Source organism: Lepidochelys olivacea (genome assembly GCF_965140295.1).
Source record: "Lepidochelys olivacea isolate rLepOli2 genome assembly, chromosome: 8".
Classification (NCBI taxonomy): domain Eukaryota; kingdom Metazoa; phylum Chordata; order Testudines; family Cheloniidae; genus Lepidochelys; species Lepidochelys olivacea.
Window position 1 is genome coordinate 27,551,281 of NC_140418.1, and position 11,681 is coordinate 27,562,961.

The window sequence follows — 11,681 nt, forward strand, 5'->3', positions numbered from 1 at the left end:
GGGAGGGAGCGTGCAAGGCCAAATCCAGCAGTAGCATCCAGTGCGGCAGGGAAGGCAGCTTAAGTGTTTGGGTGAGGGAGCTGAAGAGCAAGTAGTCTGTTGTGTAACTGACAGTCACTGTTCTGACACTGAACATGGAATTTGATTAGAATGGGGACAAAACCCTCACTGGGGGGTTGTAAGAACAGGTTAGATAAATACCTGTCAAGGATGGTTTAGTATACTTAATCCTGCCTCAGAGCAGGGGGATGAACTGCATGACCACTTGACATCCCTTCCAACCCTATATTGATATCAACGGTACTATCCCTAAAGCTACCTTGCTCACTGTCCTCCTCCCTCGCATCCACTACCATATAGTTGCTGGCTGAAACCTTCCCTGACCTCTGCTGCCTTGGTTTTGCTACAGTTTTAAAGAAAAAATCCAAATAGCCTTACATCTTCCCCTCCCTTTTTCCTACATAAAGAAACAAGAATTCATATCTAACAAGTTACAGATCTTGAGAAGTTATTGGCTTTACCGTTTCTCCACATCGGGTAGTCTTGTATGAGGGCTTTGTCTCATTGATTCATTTGGCTTAACAAATAGGTTTAGGGTTTTTTTTTCCCCAACAGGTCCATCTCTGTTCTCTGAAGCGGTGAGAGTACTATTGTCACTAGGATCATAATTCCACTATGTGTAGAAACAGCAGAATATGCTGCTAGTATCTTCTGCACTGACTAGCTTAATTAGTCTCAATCATGTGGGATGCTGAGTTGCAGCTACATTCACTGACCACAGCTGGAGCTGGGCAATGTTTTTCCTCATCTACTTATATCTGGCTGGGTCACCCATGTAAGAGTGGCTAATAGTCTGGAAGTTTCCCATAGCTTCCCATAGTTTCCAAACAGGTTGATGCTTCTTACATTTGGCATGTCTCAGTATAGGATTGATTACTGGGAACTCTCCTTGGGCAACTCAGTTAACCTTTCTGTCTCTCTACCCTGATCTGTAAAATAGGGATAATATTTTTTATGCCTAGCATTGGTGCTGTGAAGGCTAGTAAATCTTTGTGAAGTGCTTTGAAAATCCTAAAAATTCAGTACATGTGCAAGGAATTTGTGTTTCTGCTGCTAGTGGACCTGTCTCCCAGGTTTCAAAGAAGAAGCATCGTCAACCCTCATTGATTTCAGTAGAAGGTGAAGATGCCCAGCAGCTGTCAGGCTGAACTCAGAATAGAAATTGGAACCTATGTTCCTGCTGCCTGTAGTAATAAATGAAACAGGGGACAATACTTTCAAAGTCAGGTTTTTAAGTCCATGGGGTTTATTTTGAAAGGATGTTTTATTGATGGAAAAATAAAACAGCTAAGCATTATAAATTACATCTTCTAGAGTACTGATTTGTGCCATTCAGTCAGACATTTCACGTCTTCATTATTATATCGCTGTTCCTTTGTGCAAACTCAGATTCTCTTGCCAAACCTATCTCTAATACAGTATATGCAAGAAATTTGAGCTGTGCATTCCACAGAAAAGTGGTTGCACCAGAATGCTTTTGTTTGTTTTTTGTTTTCCTGTGTACTTTTACCATTACATTTCTAGGAATTTCTTCCCCTGTGCAGAGTTCAGCAGCCATTTTGCTACTGTCCTGTAAAAAGACAAACTGAAATCTCTCATGAAGACTTTGGTTTTCAAAGCCACTAAGGGATTTAGCGACACAACTCCCATTAATTTCAGTGGGAGTTTTGTTGCTAAATCCCCTAGGCCTTGAAGACCTTCCTTTGTGCGAAACACAAACTGAATGGCTTGGTTCAGACATACAATCATAAGTAAGTTAGAAAAAAACTGTTTTTTCTTCTTAGAGTTTGAAGTGGGGGGGTCTATGGTAACTTATTTCAGAATAAGTCCAGCCATACGTCTCATGTGGCCACGTTCCCCATCAATCCTGGTATTGAGAGTTTCTAGTTTAATGTTTTCTTGGCTCATGATGGAGTGTTAACATTTTCCCTGCCAACTGCTGGATGGGGTCTACCACTAGACATTTTTCTGTATCTTTGTCCTTATCAAGAACAGAACTGGGTGTCTTGAATAGGAAGTGCTAGAAATTTCCCAAGGAAATCTTTTTTCATGGGATTTCTAGCCCAATTTTAGAGACCCAAGAGGGTTTGGGTCTCCTATAAATGAAAGAATGCTTATCTGAATTGAACTGAGAACAAACTCCAGTATATTCAGATTTGCTTAACATTGCTAACAAGGAGCAAATATTTTCATAGTATTGCTCCTACAATTGACTCTCAAACATCAGCATCATAGTGCTGACTCTCTCTCTTATTATACATAACAGTTAATAATTAATCAATTTTAAGATATTGACAATCAGCTTATTTTATTTTATATCATTGATTGTTTTAACTACTTTTATTTTCCCTAAAGTAAAGAACACTGAAGAAATATCTCTCATTGGTTTCCCCTAAATATCCCCTGCTATAAATATTTGTGAAATATGTGCTCATTACTTTCCTGGATTTTTGTGTGACAACAGCCAAGGACCAGTGTAACGTTTTGAAATCCAAAGAAAAGAAGAATTTAAATCATAAGTAATGTGCTCAGGAAAAGCATGGAAAAGTCAAGGACAATGTCAAAAAAATAATATAGAACTCCAGATATAGCCCTGCTAAATTATATAATTTAATATAAAAAACCAGGTTAACATAATATTAAGGATCTGGCAAAGAAAAAAATAAAGACATTTGGATTTACAGCTGCCACATGGCTCTTAGCTTGTTGTGCAAAAGTAGGTGCCAAATATTTTTGACAGTGCTAATGTACATTAATTGTTATGTTACCTTGTAATCTTTGTATTCTTTTCAAAATTTAGGGCCTACAAAATCTTTCATTTCTTTCTTATGTTACTGTGCACCATGCTGTTTTATACAGAACAATGTAATACAGTGGGCTGCCATTTTATGTTATCAAAGAAGAAATAAAGAAATATATGGTATTCAGAAAAACATTTTAAAATGCATTTGGTCTGAGAACTTTTAATGTCAGGTTTCAACCTCATGCAAATGAAAAGGACTGAATTTATAAACTCCTCAAAAATCATGATTTTAATAAATATGTCAAAAGATTTCTGAATGTCAATATAATAATCCCTTTTATGTAACACCTGCAAAGATCATATGATCCTAAAGGAAGTAACCTGTTGTGCCAGTCCACAAGGCTTTTTCTATTATTATGTTTGGCTGCCTTATCTAAAAGATTCAGAAACACCTTCAATTCCAGGGCTAAATTTATGTCATGACATCATTATCATCATATTTCTACATCATCAAATTAGAAAATTCTGACCTATTTAGTTCTACACAGGTTTATCCTGAGTTAACTGCTTATCTCCCATCTGTGCCAGGAGACCTTTGCGTACAATCATTTCTGCTAACTGTACAAGATTTTACTATTCAACTGCTCTTCACTAATTTCCTCACAATGTTCATTCCGCAAAGACCTATCCTATAAGTCACACCGAAAAACTGCAATGAAATAATTTTATCTTGGGGAGAAACAAAAACAGAAGTTGCTCTTGTGAGCCCCTTCTCAGAAATGTCAGGAGAAATTCACCCATGCATGGGGCCAACACAAGGCCTTAACAGCCACTTAAACAGGGCTTAAATGGGATTTTAACAGATGCATAGACCTTGTGTTGGTCCCATACACAGGCATGAATTTCACCCATGGTGGTGCTTACTCCTGTGTAGTGTTTCACTGGGACTACACATTTCAAAATAAGGGTTTGTATGATTGCACTGAGAACCTGGACAACTAGCTGTTCTGTTGTAAAAAAGGACTGTCTCAAAAGGGAAATATGTCTATTTTAGAATAAGCTACTGCACTTACAGTGAAATCACCCCTTTAGAGAATCACAATACCCTACATAAACTATGTAAAACCCTGCCTGAGCCTTAGTAAACCACTGAAGCTTGTTTAAGGGTTTATGTGGGATTAGAGCAGTGCACAGGGCTTCATATGGGCCTTCTGCACTGGCGTGAATTTCATCTTACCTGCATTCCTTAATGGTTCACTTTTGAAAATCTTATCCATGATGATATACAAAAATTGCCTAAAGGAGTCTGGCACTCAGCTCCCACTGAAAGTCAGAGACTTAGGCACCTAACAACCTTCTGAAAATTCCAACCTATGCTGTTTCGATATGGTACTGTTTATTAAATACATGCAAAAAATAAAAAGTTGCATAAATGTTACATTAAAGTTGCACCATTAAAGCCAAGAAATAAAAAATAAAGGTTTCACTAATAAGGTTATCTAATATAGCATCATATTGATATCTAGATCATATTGAATATCCTGTTTCATGACAAACAATAATATTAATCCATGTACAATCAAAGAGCAAGAGTATAAAGTGCTGTGTTCATGATACACAGTTGAGTTAACACTGCCATTGGAATCTTAACTTTTGTATATATCCTGGAAACTTTGTGCAACCCAAACATATAATGAACACAGTTTTGCATTTAAAGTTGTAATTTTTGTTTTGTGTTCTTAAGAGAAGGGAAGAAGAGTGGGGAAGAAAAGAGAGAAAAATCTTTAAAGCAGAGTAAGCACTTCAGACACATTACACCCTGAAATGGAAATAATCTTTTTACACCTTCTTAAATATTTATAGCAGTTCAATCTACCTATGGTGGCGTAAACACTTAAGCCACCTAAAATCCTTCATTATATGCAGACTGATCAAACCATGTTCCATATAGTTAAAGCTGAGTGAGCTCTCCAATATGATCCTGATCTAAAGTCTATGAAAAAAATGGAAAGTCTCCCAGTGAGTTCAGTGGGCTTTGGATCAGGCCATTTTAGGATGGACTTTGACCCACTCTGATCTCCCCAGTGTTAAAATATCAGGACATAGTATATCTTGCACAAAGATGTTTTTGTTTTGTTTTGAGAGAAATGGGGATTCAAAAGGTAAATAGGCTTTCAGTCTTCCATCTTTCTTTTTAAATTCATATCTCGAAAAGAGGTTGTCTTACAAACATCAGTTTTGCTTTGTTTGTTGGCCTCATTTGAAATAAGTGCACTTAAGTGATGGGTTTTTTTTTTGTTTTGGGGTTTTTTGAGTGGGGGAGGGAGGAAGGCAGGGGGAAGAAGGAATAAGAGAAATCCCCACATTTCAAGTGTGTTCGTCTGTGGGAATGTCAGGAGGTTTGTGATAACATAGGAACTATGTACAAAACTATGTGGATCTAGGTCTAGATTTGAAATTTAAGCACCTGCAACACTCATTGGCTAAAATTACTGTGTATCAGCCTGCTATAGTTCTTTTCACTTTTATTCCCATAAATGTATGCCATAAACTTGCACTGTTGAACACCTGATTTTTGTGGTCTATAGGCCCATATTTACACTGATCAGACATCAAAACTCCCCAACAATATTGCAGACATTTAGAATTATCAACATGATCCAAGTTGAATTTTTTAAAAGTGTCAAAAATAAACCCTCTAGTGTTCTATAGCTTTGGAACACTTTTTACAAACCTAAAAAAGGAGGAAAAATCATACTTGATGGAGTGTAGTTGGTATGTTTAAAACATAGGGTGCATCCTGGATTCCTTATTTAGATAAGACTCCCTTTGTGTGGAGTGGGAGTTCTGCCTGAGTAAGGAGTGCAGGAGCAGGCCTAAATGAACTGCATTTGAAAGTAATTAAAGGCATTAGCAATTTCAAGTTTATTTAGCATGAGTCTAGGAAAATTCCATAATTACTGACAGGTGGACTAGAATCCGGCACTAAAATTCCCTATGTAATCGTAAATTGCTATTTTATGCACATCCATTTTGATTTTAACATCAATTCACGCAAAATGTGTCTCTCTTGTCACATAATTACGTGTGAAGAAATTTTACAAAATTCCTATTTCCTGAGGATCCATTACATTCTATCAGGCAAAATATGTATTTAGTTTTTCAAACTGCATATTATAATATAAAAACTTTATAAAAATAAGATTTATTTACCCATTAGACTGTAGAGACTTCTTTGGAATCACATATTCAACTTCTATTATGGTAATATGAGAAATTGCTTAAATAAGGCACTAACCTGACTAACAAAAATGTCATTGTAGCTGCAAAGGATTAAATCAGTGCAGGATTTATTTTATCAATAACCCATAGTACAGAGTTGTTGCAATATTTTAGGGCCCAGTCCTGCAAAGACTTACGCACATGAGAAGTCCCACTGAGTTCTGTGGAACCACTCAGATTAAAATTAAGCACATGAATAAGCTTTTGCATGATTGTACGCGCGTGCTCACGTGTGTGTGTCGATATGTAGGTTGATAGCTCTATATAGGTTCACAAACTTTCTATTTTCAAAAGCTACCACTTTTTAATGAAAAAATATTTCAATTTGAAAAATGTTGACCAAGTCTTACAAATAATTGCTCATTGTAGACTAGTGATTTGCAGAATTCCCTTTAAAAGAAAAAAATGATTTTTTTGAGCCTGAATCTGCAACAGTAATATTTAATTACTTTAGGTTTGGTGGGTTTTTTTCTTGCAGAAATTAAGGTTAGGATTTTCACAGCAGCCTAAGTGAGTTAGAACTCTAACTTTCAGTGAGAGTTGCTTGCAGTGTTGTGAACCCCAGCAATTTTATCATGATTCTTGTGATAACTGATGGTTTTGTTAAAGCCCGAGCTCCTGGAATCCTGTGATTACATGAGAATCTCGGATTTCAGTTTTCTCTTTAAAATGTGAGTTTCTAGCCCTCATGAATATGGAGTAAAACTTGAAAATGTGACCCAACTGCACTCAGAAGGCTCTCAAGCCAAAAATAACCTTGTGTGTGTGTGTGTGTGTGTGTGTGTATTCATGTATGTTTAACACCTGAGTTTTGGGGACCTGACATGGTTTTAGAATGCCTGGGGTTGGCAATACAGTAAGGTGGCTAATATCATAGGCCCCTTTGGAAATCTCATCCTAAATGGATTTTAGAAAAATATTTACATCCAAAAACCTCCCTCCTGATCTTGACTTCAGGGCTTGATACTATTGCGTGCCATACCCAGTAGCCCCAATCAGCACTGGGGTCCCATGTTATAGAGGGCTAGGTTGTGGTATTTATGCCATAAGCCTAAGTAGTGGACCATTCAGAGCCACTCCATACCAGGAAGATCACCAGGGAGATTGTGCATTAGGCATGCAGTGTCTCTCAGCACTGTGCCATATGCTCCAGTCATTCAGCTGGAACAGACTGCTCTCCTCTGTCTCCTGGCCAAAGAAGGAACAGGAGAGACCCGTGCACAGCTGTGAGGCAGAGGAGGCTTCTTGCACACATCTCCACCTCTGCAGAGCCATGCAAGAGCCTCTCAGAATCTGGACTGCTGCAAGTGTCCCTATCATGAGGTGAACATCCCCTTTCTGAAGTGTTTACAGTGTGAGAGCAGAATTTGACCCACTGTCTTCAGTAGTGTATGGAGTGATGATAGTAGAAATTAAGGGCAATGGGGAAAAATATTGTAAGTTTTATGGCAGATCTAAGAACAACTGACAAAAGGAGAGTGTTAAAGGCTCATGGAACATGCAACTATCTGACATAAAATCCTCATTTATATGTGGTAATACTGTTCATACAGAATAATCAGGGAAAAGGCTGTGCTGTAACTTATTCAGATGAGGCAGTAGTAGGCTGATATCACTGTTGCCAGTATGTTCATGTGTTCCAGTTGTTTTTTAAACTGCATTTTACACGAGGGAAAATTGCAAATAGTAAATGTCAAGCATTCACTATGGGCATTACAATTTCTGAGGCATGAAGCTAATACATATTTGTCTCATTACTGTCAGCAGATCAAAGTTATTCCATGGATGGCAAGGGCTCATAACTCATAGGAGACATAGTTACAAATGACCTGTGGGAGGTCACAGACACCACAACTTCCTAAATTCATAGTACAAGCTTGCCATTAACAAGAAACAAGGGGAAAGATGTTTAGTCTTTTGAAAAGCTGATTTTTATAGAGAAACAGGTGAAAGATTTTATATTTTCAGGTCCAGATTGGTCAAACCCTGTGCTGACCATAATGTGTGGGGCAGGAAAGGCAATCCAATCCTTTTCTATACTTTCCAAAATGTGCAGTGTCTTGCCTGTATGAATACACCTAACCCGTTTTTGTCATATCACTTGACAATTGATATTCTCTTGATGAAATATCTCTAAAGCATTTAAAAGGTAACTCGGCTTATGTGTTATATACACAGAGCTCTCTGTTATCTCTTGTAGTGACATCTCAAATATGGACCTTATCATAGTAACCCACACATTGGGTATGTTTCAATGGGCAACAAGCAAGTGCTTTTTTAAATTGTGTTAGCACACTGTGATTGAAAAGCCCCATTAAGATGAAGGCTAATGTGTTTGAAGCAGTACCGGGTTTACAATGATGCCATAGAGCCGGGCCCATGCTCAGAATAGTGCCCTCACCTGCCAGCCCACTGGCTTCCCTCAACCCATCACTTGTTCCTTTGGGACTGCTCAACCAAGGCTCCTCTCTGCCCCCTGGCCGGACCCTAGTGCACCTCCGGCTCCAGGCAGTCTCTGCTTCGCACCACCTGTGGGTATCCACCTGGTGCAAAAGCCTGGTCAGTCTCGGGCAGTCGGGGGGTGGAGAAAGGGGCATTGGGCAGGGGGTGGGCTGGGTCCTGAGGAGTGGCTCCTGCGGGAGCCCAGCCAGGGCAGGCCCAGGCCTGGCTGATCGCTCCACTTCTGAGGGGCTGGAGCAATTCCCTGCCCCAGAACCAGCCCTGGCTCTGCTGTCAGCTCAGCCTGGCAGACACAGTTGCCTCCCAGCAGGGCTGGTGAGTGCAACCAGGAGGCAGGGCTTGGGAGAGTGGGTCTCTGGGGTGCTGGAGAGTGGCAGTTCTGGGTGGGGTGCTGGGCAGTTGTGGTGGGGCTGTGGGCAGGGGTGGTGTTTTGCAGGGCATTGGGCATTTGTGGGAGGCTCTTGGGTGTGGGTGGGGCTCTGGGCATGAGTCCAGGGGAGGGCTCTGGCAATAGGGAGCGGGGGGTGGGGGCTAGGGAAGGGTGTTAGGTGGGGCAACTGTGTGGCACGGCATGGAGCCACCCCTGACAGGAAGAGGGGCATGTTGGCAGCACAGGGTCATGCAGGACACTGTGTGTCTGGCAACTGCCGGTTTGTAAATAGTGCCCTCACACTGGCCTGGGCAGAGCAGGGCTGCTCCTGCCTTGCCATACCCCATTGCCCCTGGCCAGCCCCTCACTCCAGGGACTGATCTCTCTGCACCATGCTCCATTGCCCCATGGGGGGGGACCACAAATATGTTTGGCTCCAGGCCCACAAAAGGTTAATCCAGCCCTGGTTTGAAGCTGTTAGCTGGGTGCATTGTAGCCAAAACTTGCCCCAGACTACAACATGGCCAGCCAACAGTGCCTGAGATGTGTTACCTCCTTAGAATTCATCTTAACAGGATTTTCCAATCATGTTAATTCTCAGACGTGCTAACACAGCTGACATAAACATCGTTTTTGCCCACCAAGACAGGGCCATTGATGGCTTCTAGATTAGGCTGCAACAACATGATCTACATAGTACTATCCTAGAAGGTCACTCAGAAGCTACTGCTGCTTTCCTGTTGAATTGCATGGGCTGCAGGGAATATATTCCATCATTTGTTTGACAACTGTACTGTCTTGCTATGTGTTTTTGGGTTCAATTTAAGGTGTCAGCTTTGATTCATAAAGCCATATATGACTGCCTGATAAACTGCTTCTTTCCCTTCTTGCAGTAAAGATGTAACACTGATCATGATCCACAGCCCCAGTCACCTGACATGAGCCAGGATAACAAAGGGTAATTCTCCTGTCCTGTGGCAGGGGTGAGTCACCACCGACTATTTAAAGTACTTTCATGGCTCCCCTCACCATAGTATCTCAGCACTTCACAACATGCCTGTGAAGTTGGGAAGATCTATTATCCCCATTGTACAGATGGGGACCTGAGGCACAGTAAGGCTGGGCAGGACTACTACTACGAAATATACGGTAGATAAGACAATATCAACTACATTATAGGGGTCCATATTCTGCACTGGCAGGGAGATAGTTGAGATGACCACACATAACTTTTCTATCTCTACATCCAGACTCTCCACGCTGCAGATAACAGAAAAAAAAAATTGCCCAAAGAATGCAAAGGCACATAATTCAAGCTTTCTGGTCTTTTGTTTAGTTGTGCAATATTCAGTCCAGGTACTTCTATAAATAATAAACTGAAAATGCTGTCATGTTCAATTCACATCTAACCATCCTTCTATCACTGTGTTGTGTAGTGACTGATGAATACAAAAAAAGTAATTCACACTTATGTATTGTCCCACATGTTAGGATATCAGAAGGCCTCATAAAGTGTTGTTAACCTTATTTTATATATAGGAAGACTGAGGGACCGAGAGTATGTCTACACTGCAATTAAACACCCACTGCTGCTTCATGCCAGCTGACTTGGGCTCGCGGACCTTGGGTTAAGGAGCTATTTAATTTCAGTGTAGATGTTCGGTCTTGAGCTGGAGCCCAGGCTCTAGGACTCCCTGAGGTGGAAAGGTCCCAGAGCACGGGCTCCACCCCGAGCCCAAACATCTACAGCACAATTAGCCCCTTAGCCTAGTCCAAGTCAACTGGCATGTGGGTGTCTAATCACAGTGTAGACATACCCAGAGAGGTGAATTACCTTACCTCAGGTCACACTACCTCATTGGTAGGTGTCCTGGCCTCCAATACTCAAGTCTGATTTGGCAGTTTGGCTCAAATAAGTAGAGCTGGTTGACAATTTTTGGATGTTGCTCTTCCCTCCCTTCCCCTCATCAAAAAAATGCCTATTAGACTAAGCCAAAGCATTTCGTGGAAAAGTATAGTTTTCAATGACACTTACTCAGGGGGAAGAGAGAGAGAGCTGTCCCACAGCCAGAATAGCAAATAGCACTGTGGTTAAGGCACTTGCCTGGGATGTTGAAAACTTAGGTTAAAGTGTTCTGCCTTGTTTTCTTAGTGGTGTGGATCTCACTTTCATTTTTTGTGAAAAATTTTGAAAGGTCTCATTTTCAAATCCTCAATTTTTTTTTCTGGAAATGTTTTCCGGCCACCCCTACAAATAAGTATCTGAAAGATCAAGTGCTTTTCAATGCTCATGAGTCTGCAAAGTCATACTGGAAATCTGATAAGGACACCATCTGTCATAAGATTTCTTTTCTTTCTGCTTCTGAAATAGCAGAAGAACAGCTGGCTCTAATGGAATTTCATCACTGCTTCTGGTCTGAAACAGAACCTAGAATTCCAGACACTGCAGTGAAAAAGAAAAGAAAAATCCACAAACCACATAGAGGAAAAAAAATAATTTTAAAAAGTTAATCTAAGTATGTTGTGGTAGAAGGTTTGGAGTGCATCAACGGGCTGTTTGATTTTACTTGTCTATCCAAATCCCTTCTCCTGTTTAGGGCTGGATTTATCTACTGCTAGTCAGCTGTGCTGTATTATGAAACTAAACTGGAATAGTGACTGACTCTACTTCTACTAGAGTTTTTGCTGCTGTTCTGTTTTACAATTGATTGTGTCTAAGTGCTTGGGGTGTTGCGCTCACCATGACTTTAAGTGTTGAATGTCCTC